This window comes from Lissotriton vulgaris, chromosome 2_1, assembly GCF_964263255.1.
Source record: "Lissotriton vulgaris chromosome 2_1, aLisVul1.2, whole genome shotgun sequence".
Classification (NCBI taxonomy): Eukaryota; Metazoa; Chordata; class Amphibia; order Caudata; family Salamandridae; genus Lissotriton; species Lissotriton vulgaris.
In genome coordinates this window covers 1,113,725,099-1,113,740,750 of record NC_141687.1, presented here as the reverse complement: position 1 = coordinate 1,113,740,750, position 15,652 = coordinate 1,113,725,099, and positions in this window count along the sequence as shown.

Genomic DNA, 15,652 nt, shown 5'->3' with positions numbered 1-15,652 from the left:
AAATATGCAGAGAACCAACACTAACAAGGGCCACCTGCCTATATCTGCGGATAAACAAAAACGGCCCCAGGAGGGGTCACAATATCATATACAAATAACTGGAGCTGACATATAGATACCCAATACAATCATAGAATTAATTAGCAAAATATTTGTATTTTATTTTCATTGTGTCAATTTATAATTACCAAACTTTAACAGTGCATAAATAATTACATGAATATCATCAATAACAATAAATACAGTCCCACAACTCATATTAATAATCATCAGTCGTACTACAATTCACTCATACTAACAATCATTTGTTCAACGAAACAAAACAAGTTTCTACAACATCACATATTAATCAGGATGGTAAAACTGCCAACTGATGTATAGATGAAAAGATCCAGTGTGTCATCCAAGTGGTGTGCGGGAACAAAGTCCAGAGACACGGGAGGAACTAAACGTGTTAGGTGTACAGCCCAGGACAGGGCAACACCTTCATCAGGGCAGAGATGGTAGAACAGTGTAGGACAAACAGACCTGTAGAAATGTTCATTAGGATTCTTTTGTAAGGGAAGGGGAGGCGCCCGACGATACAATAAAATGGGATCCGTAATTTACAGAACTACGTCAAAGTCGATTTCAAATCAGGTCCGGGGACCATTCAATCTATCAAGGACATCATAAAAGGAAAGGTTCAAAGCGATGTACAGAACATGAATCAATGGATTTTATCAAAAGAGGGCAGCAATTCCCGTAGCCATTGCAAATAAGGAATTGCTAAAAATAACGGAAAACAGTTAGCGATTCCTTAATTTGCGATTAGCAGTCACCAAAACCCAGAATACCGAATCGCAAAATAAGAAATCCTTAAAAAATCACAAATCGATGTACCAAAATTTGCTAATACTGATTTTTCAATTTTTATGTATTTAGGATTCGCTAATTACCACTGACTCAAAGCAGGTGGTAATCAGGGGCACTGCATTTAAACAGCCCCAAAATGCAACAGTGTGAACATGATGGCGGCCATCTATGTTATTGCAAGGCAGCTTTGTATGCAAGCAGCAAGACTGATGATCTGGAGACGGGAAGAACGTGTGTACAGACTGCGCATTATATTGTTCCAACTGACTGAGGCTGAAATACATGAGAGGTACAGGCTACACCCCCAATCTATCCTAGACCTGATACGGGACATGCACACACTCCTGGAGCATCAGACACCAAGGGAGCACGCTATACCAACACATGTTCAGATGCTCTGTAGCCTGCACCTACTTGCATCAGGTAGTTACCAGGGGGTGATAGCTGTGGCAGGTGGTGTGTCACAGAGTTGCCTGTCCCGTTTTTTCAACACTTTCCTGGATGCCATGATACAAAGAATGCATCACTACATACGCTTCCCCAGTACACAGGCGGAACTGCAGAAAACCAAGATGGATTTTTATATCAAAAGGCACAGTTCCCACATGAATAGGGTGCATTGATGGGACACATTTACCAATCTGCCCACCTGCAGCTACAGAGTACATATATCGGAACCACAAATCTACACATTCTATCAACGTGCAGGTAATTTGCGATGCAGACTACATCATTAACAACATTGTAGCCAAATTTCGAGGGAGCGCTCATGACTCCTACATATTCAGGAACAGTGGGATCTACACAAGTCTGGCTGGGGGCGAATTTTGAGAAGGATACCTGCTAGGTAAATCAATGTGACACACCTTGATGTATACCTTGGATGAATGTGTTGGTGACTGTTATTAATGGTACTTCCTTTCTCACTAAGGTGATAGCGCATATGCCGTGCAGGCATTTATCCAGACTCCACATCTCAACCCATCGACTCCAAGTGAGAGAAGATACAATGTAGCACATAGATCTGTGCGCAATGTTGTGGAGCGCACATTTGGACTCTAAAAAAGCAGGTACCACTGCCTCCACAAAAGTGGAGGTGCACACCAGTACCGCCCCATCATCTGCTGTAAGATAATAGCAACATGTGCCATGCTGCCTAACCTTGCCACAAAGAAAGGAACAGCAGTGGAACTAACTGACTCAGAGGACGAGGGTGAGGATTGTCCAAAGCCAGAGCACAGTGCAGAAGGTGTGGCAGCAGCACCAGATGGGAGACACAGACGGGCTGAGATCACATCCAACTATTTCTGAGTAAGTTAGGAGACACAGTCAGTAACTGTAATTGAGTGACAGTGTTTTATTAACCTTAACTCAGGCAATAGCACAGCACACTGCCACAACACGAAGGCCTCAACATGCCATGCCAATGTGCTATGGATATTCCAAAGGTGGAATCACCCATTTCACAATGCCAGGTGATGGCTTTCATTATTTCCTGCCCCCACGCGCAGCACTGCTACGTTCCCTGGGCACACAGTCCTCACTGGCAGCCTGTCCTGTGGCAACGCTGTGCCGTTCGCTGCACCTCCTAGACTAGGTTATCGCGGGGGCATGATGCTGCTGCGGATAGTTGCCTCCTCACTATCCCCCCATCCCCTACACCTGTAGTGGCTATTTGGTTTGTTTGTAGCACTTCCAGTGCACTGGTCACTGTGACCAGCACTCTTGCCACATCACGGCTGAAGTGAGTCATCTCCTCCTGCACGGCCACCGAGCGCCTGCAGAGCACAGAGGTGGCTGTGGAGAGGCGGTTCACCACCTTAGTGTAGCTGTCCAATTTCTGCCGGTCCCTGCGTCTCGCCAAATGATCCTCATCCAGTTTTCTGCACAACAGCCTCACTGCCTCTGACATGTCCCTCATGCCGTCAACCACAGTATTGCCCTCTTTAATTTCCAGCATGTGTGTGTTCATGTGGACCATCTGCTGTTGCACTGATCTAATTGCTTTGCCTTGCAGGCGCTGTACCTTGAGCATATTCCCCTCAAGACCTACGAATATGCTTGAATCCTTGCCCTGTACAATAGGACTGGCTACCCTTGCTCTGCGGTGTCTGACACCTTTGTGGGCGTGTTCCGTGGGGGACTGTGTGCCTGCACTGTTGTCATCCGCTGCCAGCATGGAATGTTGGCCTCCCATGCTGTCCTCCTCGGACATCCTCTTCTGCGGGAGGCTAGCCGCTGTATGCCTCCTGGCTCTCGGTGATGGTGACGGTGATGGTGGTGGTGGCGGTGGTGATGGTGATGGTGGTGGTGGTGGTGTTGGTGGTGATGGTGATGGTGGTGGTGCTGGTGGTGGTGGTGGTGGTGTGTCCTCCACAGGTGACAAGACCTCTTCTTCCTGTATTCTGTCTCTCCTGGGTGCCTTTCCTGTGTCACCTTCAGCAGCCTTGCGCAATGGCTCGCTTGTGGAGACAGAATGTACATTTGCTCACTTGTCTAGCAGCATTGGCGTAATAATACATTTCATGACTGCCATTTAAACTGACTGTCCTCTGCTTGCTAATTGCTGATGTGTGTCACATGCCTTTGGGTTCAGTGGACTGGGGTTAGGGAGTGGGGGGCACAGCATGCTGTGCATGCATCTTACCTTGCCTGTTGCCAGCTCTGGCTGAGCTGTCTGCATCCCCAATCCCACCCACACTCTCCGGCTGGAGGGTGAACTCCACCAAGAAATCCAGGGCAGTTGGTACAAGCGCTGTAGATCTCCCACCACCTATCTGCTTGGCTTGCTTCAGTCTCTCAGCCAACCTCCCTTCTTTGCATGCTTCCTGAGGTCATACCAGCGTTTTTTAAGTTCTTCAATAGAGTGCTGGGTTACACCAATGGCATTAATCCTCTCCTGGATAACGAGCCATATTTTCCTCTTCTGAGATTCAGGGACGTGCAGGGAATTTTTGGCAAACAGCTTATCATTGTCCTTTGTCACCTCCTCAATCAGAACGTCCAGCTCCCTCTCACTGAATTTATGTTTCCTTTTGCGCTCTCCTGCCTCCTTTTCCTTCTCCTGGTTGTCCATTTCTGGTCTGGGGTGTCAGCAAGAACTTAGAAAAGCTGCTCCTGTGTTGTTTGGTGAGCTCCAAGCCTCTCCAACAGCTTCAATATTAGTGCAGCTGCATGGGTGCGGCCACTTCCTGCTTGTGAGGTCATGAGGAAGCACAGGATTGGCTGATTCACCAATTTGCGATTTTTCAAAATACTAGATACACTAATTACTGAATTGGTATTAAGGAATCGGTGATACCGATTCTGTAATTTTCTTTGCGATTTTTAATTAATCGCTAAATTTTACCGATCTGAAATACCAAGTTCTTAATTACAAATCGGTAACATTCTCTATTAAGGACTCAGTATTTTGGTTTTACCAACATCTCGCCCTTAATGTCTAAATTGGGTCTTACTATCAATACCTCAAAGACATTTGTAATGCACTGTGGGGCAGGTAGTAAAAAGAGTAGAGCTTTCTTAAATTGACGCAAATTGGATTGAATGTTAACAGCTTTTTCTCATCTTGGGATTGATCGACCGAATGAGGTGCTGGACCCAGGCTGTCAAGGCCAGGAGGTTGCTGTTTGTTAAGGCATAGACTGCTTTATCAAATTTTAATTAAAAAACTGGATAGATGGCCTGTGGTTGAATTGTTACAAATATATAATGTAAGATGTGTAGCAATTGCCTCTTATGGCGAAAGTATTTGGGGATATGCCGATTTTAACTCCTGACAGATTGCTGAGAATATGTTTTTCAGGTTTCTGCTAGCTGTCCCTGAGACTACCTCTACTTATATCTGCCCCATGGAACTGGGTATGCCATATCTAGCGGATATCAGAAAATTCCAACCTGTTCTTTTGTGGCACAGGATTTGGACCACTGACAAGACAGCACTCAACTGCCACATTTTGAATGATAGTCGAGGGCTAGACAGGCCTTTGCAGATGAGTTGGCTGGAGTAGGTAAAAATGTTCTTATCGAACTTAGGCCACCCAGAATATTATAACAACCCCAACACCATGTGCACTGTCACTAGGAAAGCTCTTAAAGGGAGCTGCTTGTGCTTTTTGGATAAAATTAGTACTACTACTGAAATTACAAAATTGGCTGTCCAAGAGCACCACCTTACTGTGACTACATTTAAAATACAGCCATATATAAAGATTATAGGCGACTATGAAAGATTCTTGTTAATGCATTTCAGACTGGGTATTTTACATAGATCAATAAGTATCCCAGAACTAAATGATTGGTCGAGGTTGCTGAGTAAATGTCTGTGCAATGACGTACATGCGCAGTCAACCCTGCATGTTCTATTCTTTTGTAAATTTTACTCTGCCCAGAGAAGGAGGCGGATTCTCCCGGTATTAAGATCACTCGGGCTGAGACAATGTTGTCCTGTATTTCTGGTCTTAAAATCCTTAAAAAATTAACTTGTTACTGCCTCAGTTTTTGTCTTTTTAAGAAATGTCTTTAAATGTAAACAATCTATTATGATGTGATTTGTTCACAGTACAATTAGGCGTTTGGTTTGATTCTTTTTGTGTGTAACCATGTCACAATTGTATTTTAATAACTATTTATGGATTGATAATAATGTTGAAATGTTATTGTGCTTTTATGATTATCTTAAACAAGTAATCGAATAAAGCTTGATTGATGTGACTTGACTACTATTGTAATTGCAAAACTTGCATGACCATATTGATATTGGTGCCTAAAATATATATATGTATAAATATGCTTGTTATTTTTGCAAATTGGTCTTGGATTTATTCTTGAGTGTGTGTCTTGTTTATTGCCTCTGTGAGTACAACAAATGCTTAGCACTACCCTCTGATAAGCATAACTGCTCCCCACTCTACCATAAATGGATTATTATTATGATCTACTTGTGCCTGTGTAAACCAATAAGGGACTCACAAATCTCTCTGCACAGTGCACTTCATTTTAGTACACTATATAGAGAGCCAGCTTCCTACAGGAAACACCACTATGAACAGCCCCACATGAACATAAACACTCAGAGAACAGAAATGGGTAGGGTAGCATGCAGTTGCATGTAAAGCGAACAGGAAGCTTTGTCCCATATGAGACAACAGGAAGTGTGTTGGATTCGCTGGATAAACAAAAGTGCAGCTCAATCTCAGTGTTCCAGCAGATAGGCAAAATAGATTCAAATGCGCAATCCTTATAGCTCTTGTATCTGTCAGGCACATCTTAATTCAGCCTGATAAGAATTTGAATTAGCGTGTTTGCAGGAAGAACAGTCAGTTTCACTCTCTGAGTCAGATGGCATACTGTATAAGATGTACCTTTGTATTTTTGATAAGTGTAATTCAGGACTACACATCTTAAGGGTACTTGCGTAGCCTTGATTACATTTTCTACCAATCAGGGGTTCCTCAGGGACCCTTCCATGTGTCCTAAGGGGTCAGGATACCTCTATCCTGCTACTCACCACCGCCGCACATGCCCACAGGCCATGCACTGTGGTGGTTGCAATAAAGTATGGTTATTATATATTACTTTTTGGTGAAAAACATATAAATTCACTAAAAAACAAAGGTTAGGGGGACATTATAGTTTGGTTCATGTTTTACCCACACAAAACCATAGAATGTCAACAATTATAGGTATACCTATAGCTATACTTATCTGAAGAAACTATAACTTGTCCTGTTAGATAACTTTACGCCACCAGTTATAGTTTCTTAATGTTAGGATAACTATAAGTATAACTATAGCTGCCAAATTTCTAGCATTTATTATGTGAGTGGCTGAGTGACTTTGTGTATCCATGTGTGAGTGGGTGAATGAGTGGTTGTATATGTGTCTGTAGGAAGCTGGCTGTGCATATATTGTACTAAATTGACGTACACTGTGCAGAGAGCCCAGGGATCCCCGATTGGTACGAAGAGGCAAAAGCAGATAATTCTAATGCTCTTTTTGTGGTAGTGTGGCGGGCAGTTAGGCTTATCAGCGGGTACTACTATGCAGTTGTTGTACTCACAGAGGCAATAAATGAGACTCACACTCAAGAATAAAACAGAGTCCAATTTATGAAATAGTACTCATTTTTATGTAATTTTTAAGACAAAAAACTTTGATTTACAGTAAGAACTTTTGGAGCTATGATTTTTTAAAGTTCAGAAAAGATATCACTTTTGTGCGCAAAAATGCACCATTGAAGTCAATTGGAAAACATGTTAAAACAAACCAGAGATCAGGCAATGTTTTTACAAATTTCACCTTCTCATAAGAGGTCAGTAACGGGACCAGATCCAGTAGTCTTCTGAGAGAACTTGTATTAATAAGCTTTTACCAGTGCCAGCTTGACCACTGACATACAACACTACAGGCTTAAATGATGTTGATTCACAGTCTTTTTTTGTCATTGAGGAATCCATTTAAACTCTGTCTTTAACCTCTAAATATATATTTATTTTTGCTCATCATTTAGTTGTTCAACTAACTCTTACAAATCAATAGTTTCCTGTCTTGCTTGTTCCATTGCAGGCTCCACCTCATTCATTGCAATGGCAGCTTTATTTTCAATTAGCTGTCCAAGAGGATCTTGACTTAGAGGACCTGAACTTTGGCCGCTTTTCAGCTGAAATTGTTTCTTCCTGTCCATTTTTATCATGTAACATTTTCAAATAGTTAGAAATACTGAACACTCAGTGCTATCCTTTGCAGCATTGAAAAAGTCAAACTCACCTAGAAATTCTGATTCAGAACACCAAGGCTTAAATAGCTGCAGTAGTGCCAAATAGAAAAACTCTCCTCTTTCAGTAGTCTGGCAACTCAGTTTTCTATTTTTATTTAGACTTGAAATAACAAGTCATGGAAATCCAGAACAACATTTAGAGTAAAAGTTTCCTTTTGCTCTGTGCTTCAGTCGACAATAATTCTCACATCTATGTGATTGAAAATGGAGAACTTGCTGTTTTTGTCCTTTTTTTGTCATTGCCTTTTGGGATAGCATGTGTAGCATACTGTCATATGAAAGAAAGTACAGACTCACCTGTGTTTGTTCCACATTTTGGTGCATCTTTTATCCGCAACAGCATATGAATAGGAGGAGCACCTCTTGTTTCGTACTCTTTACACCAAAAGTAATGAGTAACTTCTCCAAGAGGTGGATTTTATTTTATTTTAGGTAAAGTAGAACATGGCTTGAAATATGTGGTTAAAATACCTACAAATATATTCAGGATCCAACAGCAAAGTTCTACTGTATTCTCCAAATTGAAGCCTTAATGTTAAAATTTGCTTCACTCAAAACGACATGTTAGTCATCCCATGCGTACACACAACTGAGAGTCAAAGACCAAGTTGGTGCATCTAAATTTCGTGACATACCTTATAGTTCACCATGATGACAATACCAATATTCATTGGTGCCATGTTGGTATTCCATCAAATTTATAAAATTGTATTTCAACTTCTCATCCTTTCTAACATTGTTGTCAACAAAGTCGTTTGCAGACATATTTTGTGGACTAATTCCTGTTTTAAAAATATGGATAACAGTGTATGATAGCCCAGACAAATCACTTTCAAATAACCGATGGGATACATATGGAATACTCTGATGAAATCTAGGGTCCTCTGAATATAATCTGGTTGACCTATACTCGGCTGCTGGTATTTGCACTGGGCTGTCTACTGCATTTGGAAATAGTTATGGAAAACAGCAAAGCTCTAAACCACACACTTATTTGAGCTCCTTTAGATTGTTTAATCTGGTACAGTTCAGTGGTATCCCCCATTGCATCTTTTGAATGCAGTGAATGGATACTGTAGTGCCCATGTTTCTTCAGATTTAGTTCTTTCCACTTTTTAATCTGTCCACTTGAAGCTAACATTTCCTCCGCTATGCAACTTCCATCTGTGAGAATATGTATATCGTTGTAATACACATTATTTTGTTATAAGTCAAAAGTAGCTTCCTTCAACTTATTCACATCCACTAGTTCTTACCAGCTCTTTTTGTTTTTTGTGGGAACACCATTCAATAGAATAGTGAGCAGTTCATCTATCTCTCTCTCTCTCTCTCTACACCCACAGTTTCAATATTACGTAAAAAAATTTAAAGTAAATACACAACTCTACAATGTCTACACCTTCCTTGTACCTCTTCAACGATACTTCTTCAACATTTCTAGGAATCACCTCCTCTTTTGCAATTGAAGTACCATTTTTGATTTCTTAGCATCGACCAGGTGTTTCAACTGTATAACCTAACGTGTTCTCTTGTATGCTACTTTCCTCATTAAAGAAAGGCTCAGTACTACATGTATGCTTCCATCCTCCTCTAAAAAGTTTCCAAAAATTACTTTCAATAATAAGACTTTTTTTCTGTCTTTTTCTCTTCTTAGACGACACTGTTTTGTCCAGTTTTCTCATTCTCTTCAATATCAAATTAAATAGTTTCTGTTTCACAACAAACACTTTTTCAAATATACTGTCAACATGTTGTTTTTCCTTCAGTTTTCCTCCTCCTCTTATACTGCTTCATGTCTGTACCAAATTCTGTATTTCCCTACTCACTCTCACTCGTATTTCTTGAAATTGTTTCTATCTATTTGTTGAAGCATTTTTTTTCTTATACAGTTTCTTATTTTCAAATTTACTTACTCCTTCTCCTTTCTGAGCTGATTCTAAACATTGCTTTTTAATACCATGTTTTTGAACATTTTGTATTTTTCCACATACTATTTTAAGAAATGTTTTAGTTCTATTACCAGCAGCTCCTTTTTTAAGCACATTCTCTGCAATATGTGTCTTTTCCATGCCAGTTTTAAGCACCTAGGTATCTTTCCTCTCTTTTTTCTTGTTTCTGTTTTTTGGCACTTTAAATCTTCCTTTGTAAATGCAAGCAGCTATCTGAAAAGCACATTTTGCTTGACATTACATACTATTAAATAACAGACTGTGAGCAATTAAGTAGGTACATAAGTAGTTATGTCAGTGTGTAACAGGCAGTGTAAGTCTATCACTTTAGTTGTATAAATACATGTAAGATTTAGTATATGAATGAGTGACTTGGCTGTGTCAGTATTTGAGTTCATATCTGAGTGAGTGTATCAGTTCCTCTGTGGCTGTATCACAGGTTGTGTAACTAACTATGGGCCTCATTTATGAAAAGTGTTGCATCGCTGGCTAAAAAAAGTGATGTAACACCTTTCGTTGCGCCCTCCTTGAGACACCTTGGATGCGCCGTATTTAGAGTACACCACTCCATGTCACAAGGATTGACCAGATACGTCAGGAATCCTGAGGAATCTGGTGGCGCAGTAATGACTCATGGCTATAGTGTGTCACAAAACAGATGCAACTCCAGCAATGTGGGCATTACATACAGGTGAGTCCCTTGTAAAAGTGCGTGTTAGTCCTTACACCTGCTGTAAAGCAAGCGTAAGGATTTGACGCAGTGAACTTGTAAAAGTGGCGTATTGAATTTTCATAGATTTCACTGCCCCACTTTTACAAGCTTTTTTTAATGTGGTATCGCCCACCCTGCATACATTATACCTGATGCAGGTATAATGTAGCGCAGGGGGTTTACAAATTGATGCATCTGCCTAGATGCATCACTTTGTAGATATGGCACACTGTGGTGCAATGTTTATGCCACAGCAGGGTCCCAAAAAAAGTGACATAATGTCAGCGTAAGGCCTTATATATAAGGCCCTATTTCGCTATATGACTGTCTCTCTTAGTAACTCTACGGGGCTGTAAATGTGCATGTAAATAGCAATATGGAATGTTCAATGGCTGTGTTAGTGAGCATTGGGGTATGTAGCTTTGTGTCCATCTGGCTCTGTTACTGCTGGATACATAAGTGCTGTGTGGATGTGTGAGTAAATGTGTAAGTGCCTCTGTCACTGTCTAACTTGGTGTGTGAGTGGCTCTATGCTTTTGTAAGTAGGTATGTGAGTCGCATATTGGCTGGAAAACTGGATGCATAACTGGAAATATGGATCTGTAAGTTCCCGTGTAACTCACTGAAATTCTAAAGTACAGGTCTTACCTTCTAAGCCTTCAGCGCTATGGCCTACCTACAACCTACCTTGTTGGTGACTTATATGTAGAAAAAAGGGAGTTTAAATCTTTTCAAGGGGGTTGAAAAGACAAGTCGACCTGGCAGTAAACCTGCACACACAAGTTCTGCAGTAGCAGGCCTGAGACATGTTTACAGGACTACTTGTCTAGATAGGATGAATAGGAGAGTCAGTACTTGAGTACATATCCGTGTGAGTATATCAGTCTCTCTATGGGTGTGTGACTGGATGGTTAAGTAACTAATCAGTACATGACTGGCTCTCTTAGGAACTCTATTGGTCTGTAAATGTGTATGTTAATAGCTGTATACATTGCTTACTGGCTGTGTTAGTGAGTACTGGGGTATGTAACTTTGTGTGAAACTGCCTCTATTACTGTTAGATACATAAGTTATATATGGGTGTGTGAGTGAATGTGTAAGTTCCTCTGTCGCTGTCTGACTGGGTGTGTGAGTGACTCTATGGTACTGTAAACAGTTATATGAGTAGTTGTGTAGGGCATGACTAAATATATAACTGGGTGCATGGCTGTGTTCATCTCTCTCTAACGTAGTGAGAAATGTGTAAATAAAACGTTATATATGTGTCTGACAGGATACGACAGTGCCTGCATGCCTGTGAGAATGAGTTTATAAGGTGATGTATAGGTGAATAAATGGGTGTGTAAATGGTTTTATTGAAATCCCTCTCACTGTTTCCGTTTCTATCTAGCTATATCAATGGTGCATACATAAGTGCCTTGTTAGCACAGTAACTGAGTGTATGAGCGCCTGTCACACTGTGTGTGTGTGGGTGCAAATTATATACTATCAAATTATATAGTGTAAACAAACACCCACATACTTCCAAATGCATTCATTCATTGCACTTAATAACATAACTATATTTTCTATTCAGACATTTTTATTCCCCCTTTGCTGCTCATAATATTTTTTGTTAATATCATCATCAACAGTCCCTTTTATTTTCCCTCTAACTGTATAACTGCCATGTTTTATTACACCTTATATACACTCATATTGTTTTATAAACATATACCTTTTCAAAGGGCACCCCGACTAACATAGCTGTGAAATGTCTTTGCTGCTCTCCAATATTATTTTCAGTATCACTTATAATCTCTTCTCAGTGAAAATCTGTAGTCAGAAGTAGAGGAATGGTATACCACTCTCAGTACAAAGGAACTATTAATGGCAACCTTCCTACTCTGCGTTCAGTGTAACAGTGTTCAGTGTAATCAAATTCCAACCTTCCTTTCTTATTTTACTTTTGTTATATCACTTCGGAATGGTCACTGTTTTTAACCCTTTGTAAGACTCCTTTTAAGAAGCTGAATTTAGAAGTGGCTGTGGGCGGATTCGTGAATATGTTGCAGCGCTCAGCATGATCCTCCATATAACATTGCGGCAGATTCAAAAATCCACATGGGAGCCCATACAACTACTTAACAATCTGCTGTTAAAGCATGGCATTTATAGCTTACTTTGCAAAAAGTACTGAATTTCAACCAACCACTCTCTAATAAGCAATATTTCCATACCACTCTCCTTTTTACATAAAAATTCTTCTTTTTTTGTTCCTTTCCTCCCACAGTCTTTCAGCTCCTTTTCTTAGTATCCATGTTCAGAACACTCCCTGCTACCACTACATCAAAAATTCACAACCCTCTCTGTGAGCACCATACTACCTTCAAATTGAACTGTAGCAGGTGTAGTTGAGTGTATAAAATTATAAGTGTATCCCAAACAGCATAATTATTTTTATTTTCCCAAAGTCAATCACAGACAAAAATACTTGTTTCTCAAAATCATCACCTAATTTTAGCTACCTGCATATTAACACTGCCCAATCAAATATTTTCTTTTTTAATTTAAGTTCCATTTTAACAGTCTTTCAGTTTTAAAACTGTCTCATTGAACTGCACCTTCTTCTACGTGCTACTCCGCTACTCTAGTTTGCCTCCAAAATGGTTAGATTGTGAATGGCGGGCCATAGTTTTGTGTTTTGGGCCGGAGAGAGTACTAGAAAGAGTGGCATTGACACAGACTTGGGTTTACCTAAGGTAAACATTACTTGGCTTGGCCAGAGAGGGTTCAAGTGGCAACAATTGCTGCCCTTGGTTGAAAGCATTGTGAATTGCGAACCTCCAGACTTCATGATTATGCACTGTGGTAGCAATGACCTAGGCACAATTACTGTTGCTGGGGTAGAAGTCCTAAGAAAGTAAACCTTTAGTAAAATAATGGCAGTTTTCCCACACACTGCCTTGGTGTTCTCTAACATTTGACCAAGGCTTACGTAGAAGTGGTCAAACTAATTCTGTCCACAGATAGACAATTTCAGGAAACATGTCAATAAAACTATTTCTGTATTCCTCCGAGACCACAACATTGGCTCTATATAAAACAATAAGTTACACTTTGAAATGAATAGTAAATATAGAAATTATGAAGTTCATTTAATAGAGAAAGGAAACAGGGTGTTCCTCAACAACTTGAAAGACTGCATCCTGTTTTATGTGAAGTTGTCATTTACACGCTATAAACACAAATGCTTTTTTCAAAGCCAACCCATTTCCCAACCACTAGTTCATTTTCTTTTTAAATCCTATGTTTTTTAAATTTCTTACTCGGGTCTGCAGGTCAGTTGGGAATCCAAAAATTAAAAGTACACATTCAATATAAAGAAGCACTTTGCAATTCAAGAAGGAACAGTGAGTCAGTTCCCAAAGAAAATCATTAATTTAAAACAATAGCACATTTAATACAGAAGGCTTCTGTGTGGCAATGAGTCTGTGAGTGGATGTACTACTGATTTTGTGGGTCTTTGTGTCTGTATGGCCATGTATGGGTCACTAGTTGTTTCAGTGTTTGCATGGGTATGTGAATGGCTGTATGAGTGGGTCTGTGAATGGGTGTTTATGAGTGGCACTATGGGTCTGTGAGTTTGTGTGTGTGTGTGTGTGAGTGTATGTATGGGTCTGTGAGAGGGTCTATGAGTGTCTGCATGGGTCCCTGAGTGGGTGTGTAGATGACTGAGTGGGTCTGTGAGTGGGTGTGTGAGTAGCTGTGTGAGTCTTTAAATGAGTGTGTAAGTGTCTGTGTGGGTCTGTGAGTGGTGCTATAGGTCTGGGTGTGGGTTAGTGAGGGGCCCTGTGGGTCTATGAGTGGCTGTGTGAGTGACTGTGTGGGTCTGTGAGTGGGTATGCAAGTAACACTATAGTTTTGTGAGCAAGTCGGTGAGTGGTTGTGTGGTTCTGGGAGAACCTGTGTAGTTCTATGAGTTAGTTTGTGGTTACCTGTGTGGGTCTGTGAGTATGTTTTTTGGTTTTTTTTGTAATTGCGGCAGGTTTTGCAGATCTGCCGCAACTTCACAGCGCCTGAGCGCCGATCCAGATCATCAAATCCCTGCACATGGTAATTTCTTGACCTACATAAGTCCCTCTGTGACCCGTCTAACACACCCATGGGGTCAGGTACCTCTACCCTGATCCCTTCAATCACTATGCACTTTCATGCTGTGGACCCCAGGCCATGCCTGATACATGATATGGCAGCCGCAACATTCCAGTCAGGTTGCTCGTAGCCAATCATCAGATTGCTGTTGGCATGTGGATTTGTGGAACGCCGTGAACGATCTGTAAACGAGGTATGTCCCTAGATATACAAATTTGTTTTTGTTTTAATAACTTTAAAACCACTGAAGGGATTTACACCAAATAACAAAAAAGGGCTCTTTCTGGACCAAGAGCTAGCTTTCCGGCAAATTTAGTGTTATTCCGTTCAGTGGTTTGGGATGTAGTCCTGTTCATAATCCCTACGGAAAATTGCATGGAGACATTTTTGGGAGGCACCCCCCCATTTATCAGCCCTGTTTTACGAATCACAAAAAATCTTCCCAAACAGTAGCTGAACTCAGGTGCCTACTAGTTTTTAAAACTTCGTGAATATTTGTCAAACGGCACCAAAGGGTTTGGCACAAAAAAAGCTTTTCCCTAGGAAACTAGGTTCTAACTATATCTACATGCTGATGACCGCCAGTGGTTCCCTGCCTGGGATTTAAAAAAAATTGTATTGAATTTTTTTGCAAATTTAAAGGTGGACCCCCAGATCTAGGGCAAACATTAAAAAAAAAAAGATTTATGGGCTCCTTTACATCTTATTCATTAAGCCCCCGGCTGAGCAAAATCCCAGGGCAGTTTTTAATATAATGCATGGGGTGACCATGCGGTACCCCGTGCAACCCGGGGACTGCCACCTGCCTGTGGCAAACATATATAAACTGATGCAGGGGGCCCTCCCCTGGGACATAGCTGTTTGCTATGGCTTGGCAGGAGCTTTACCACTCCCTCCAAGCCATAGCAAACTCTGCTTTGCTTTTCGTAAGCAAGATCATAAACATTTTCTTGCTTACTAGAAGAGGAGTGGAATTGGTTTTGAACAGAGGGAGATGCATGTTTAGCATCACCCTCTGTCCAAAAGCAATGCCAGCTCCTGCATGACATGGGGAGCCAGGAGGGACCACAGGGGCCTTCAGGCTCCACCCGAAGTCCCCAATGTGAGAACCTGGGTGTCCCGGGTGGGACCAGGGCACCCAGTGTTGTGACAGGCCCTGGGGAATGGGGTCCCCAGGGCCAAAATCAGCCCAGGGAAGGGGGGGCACGTGGCCCCCTTCCTTCA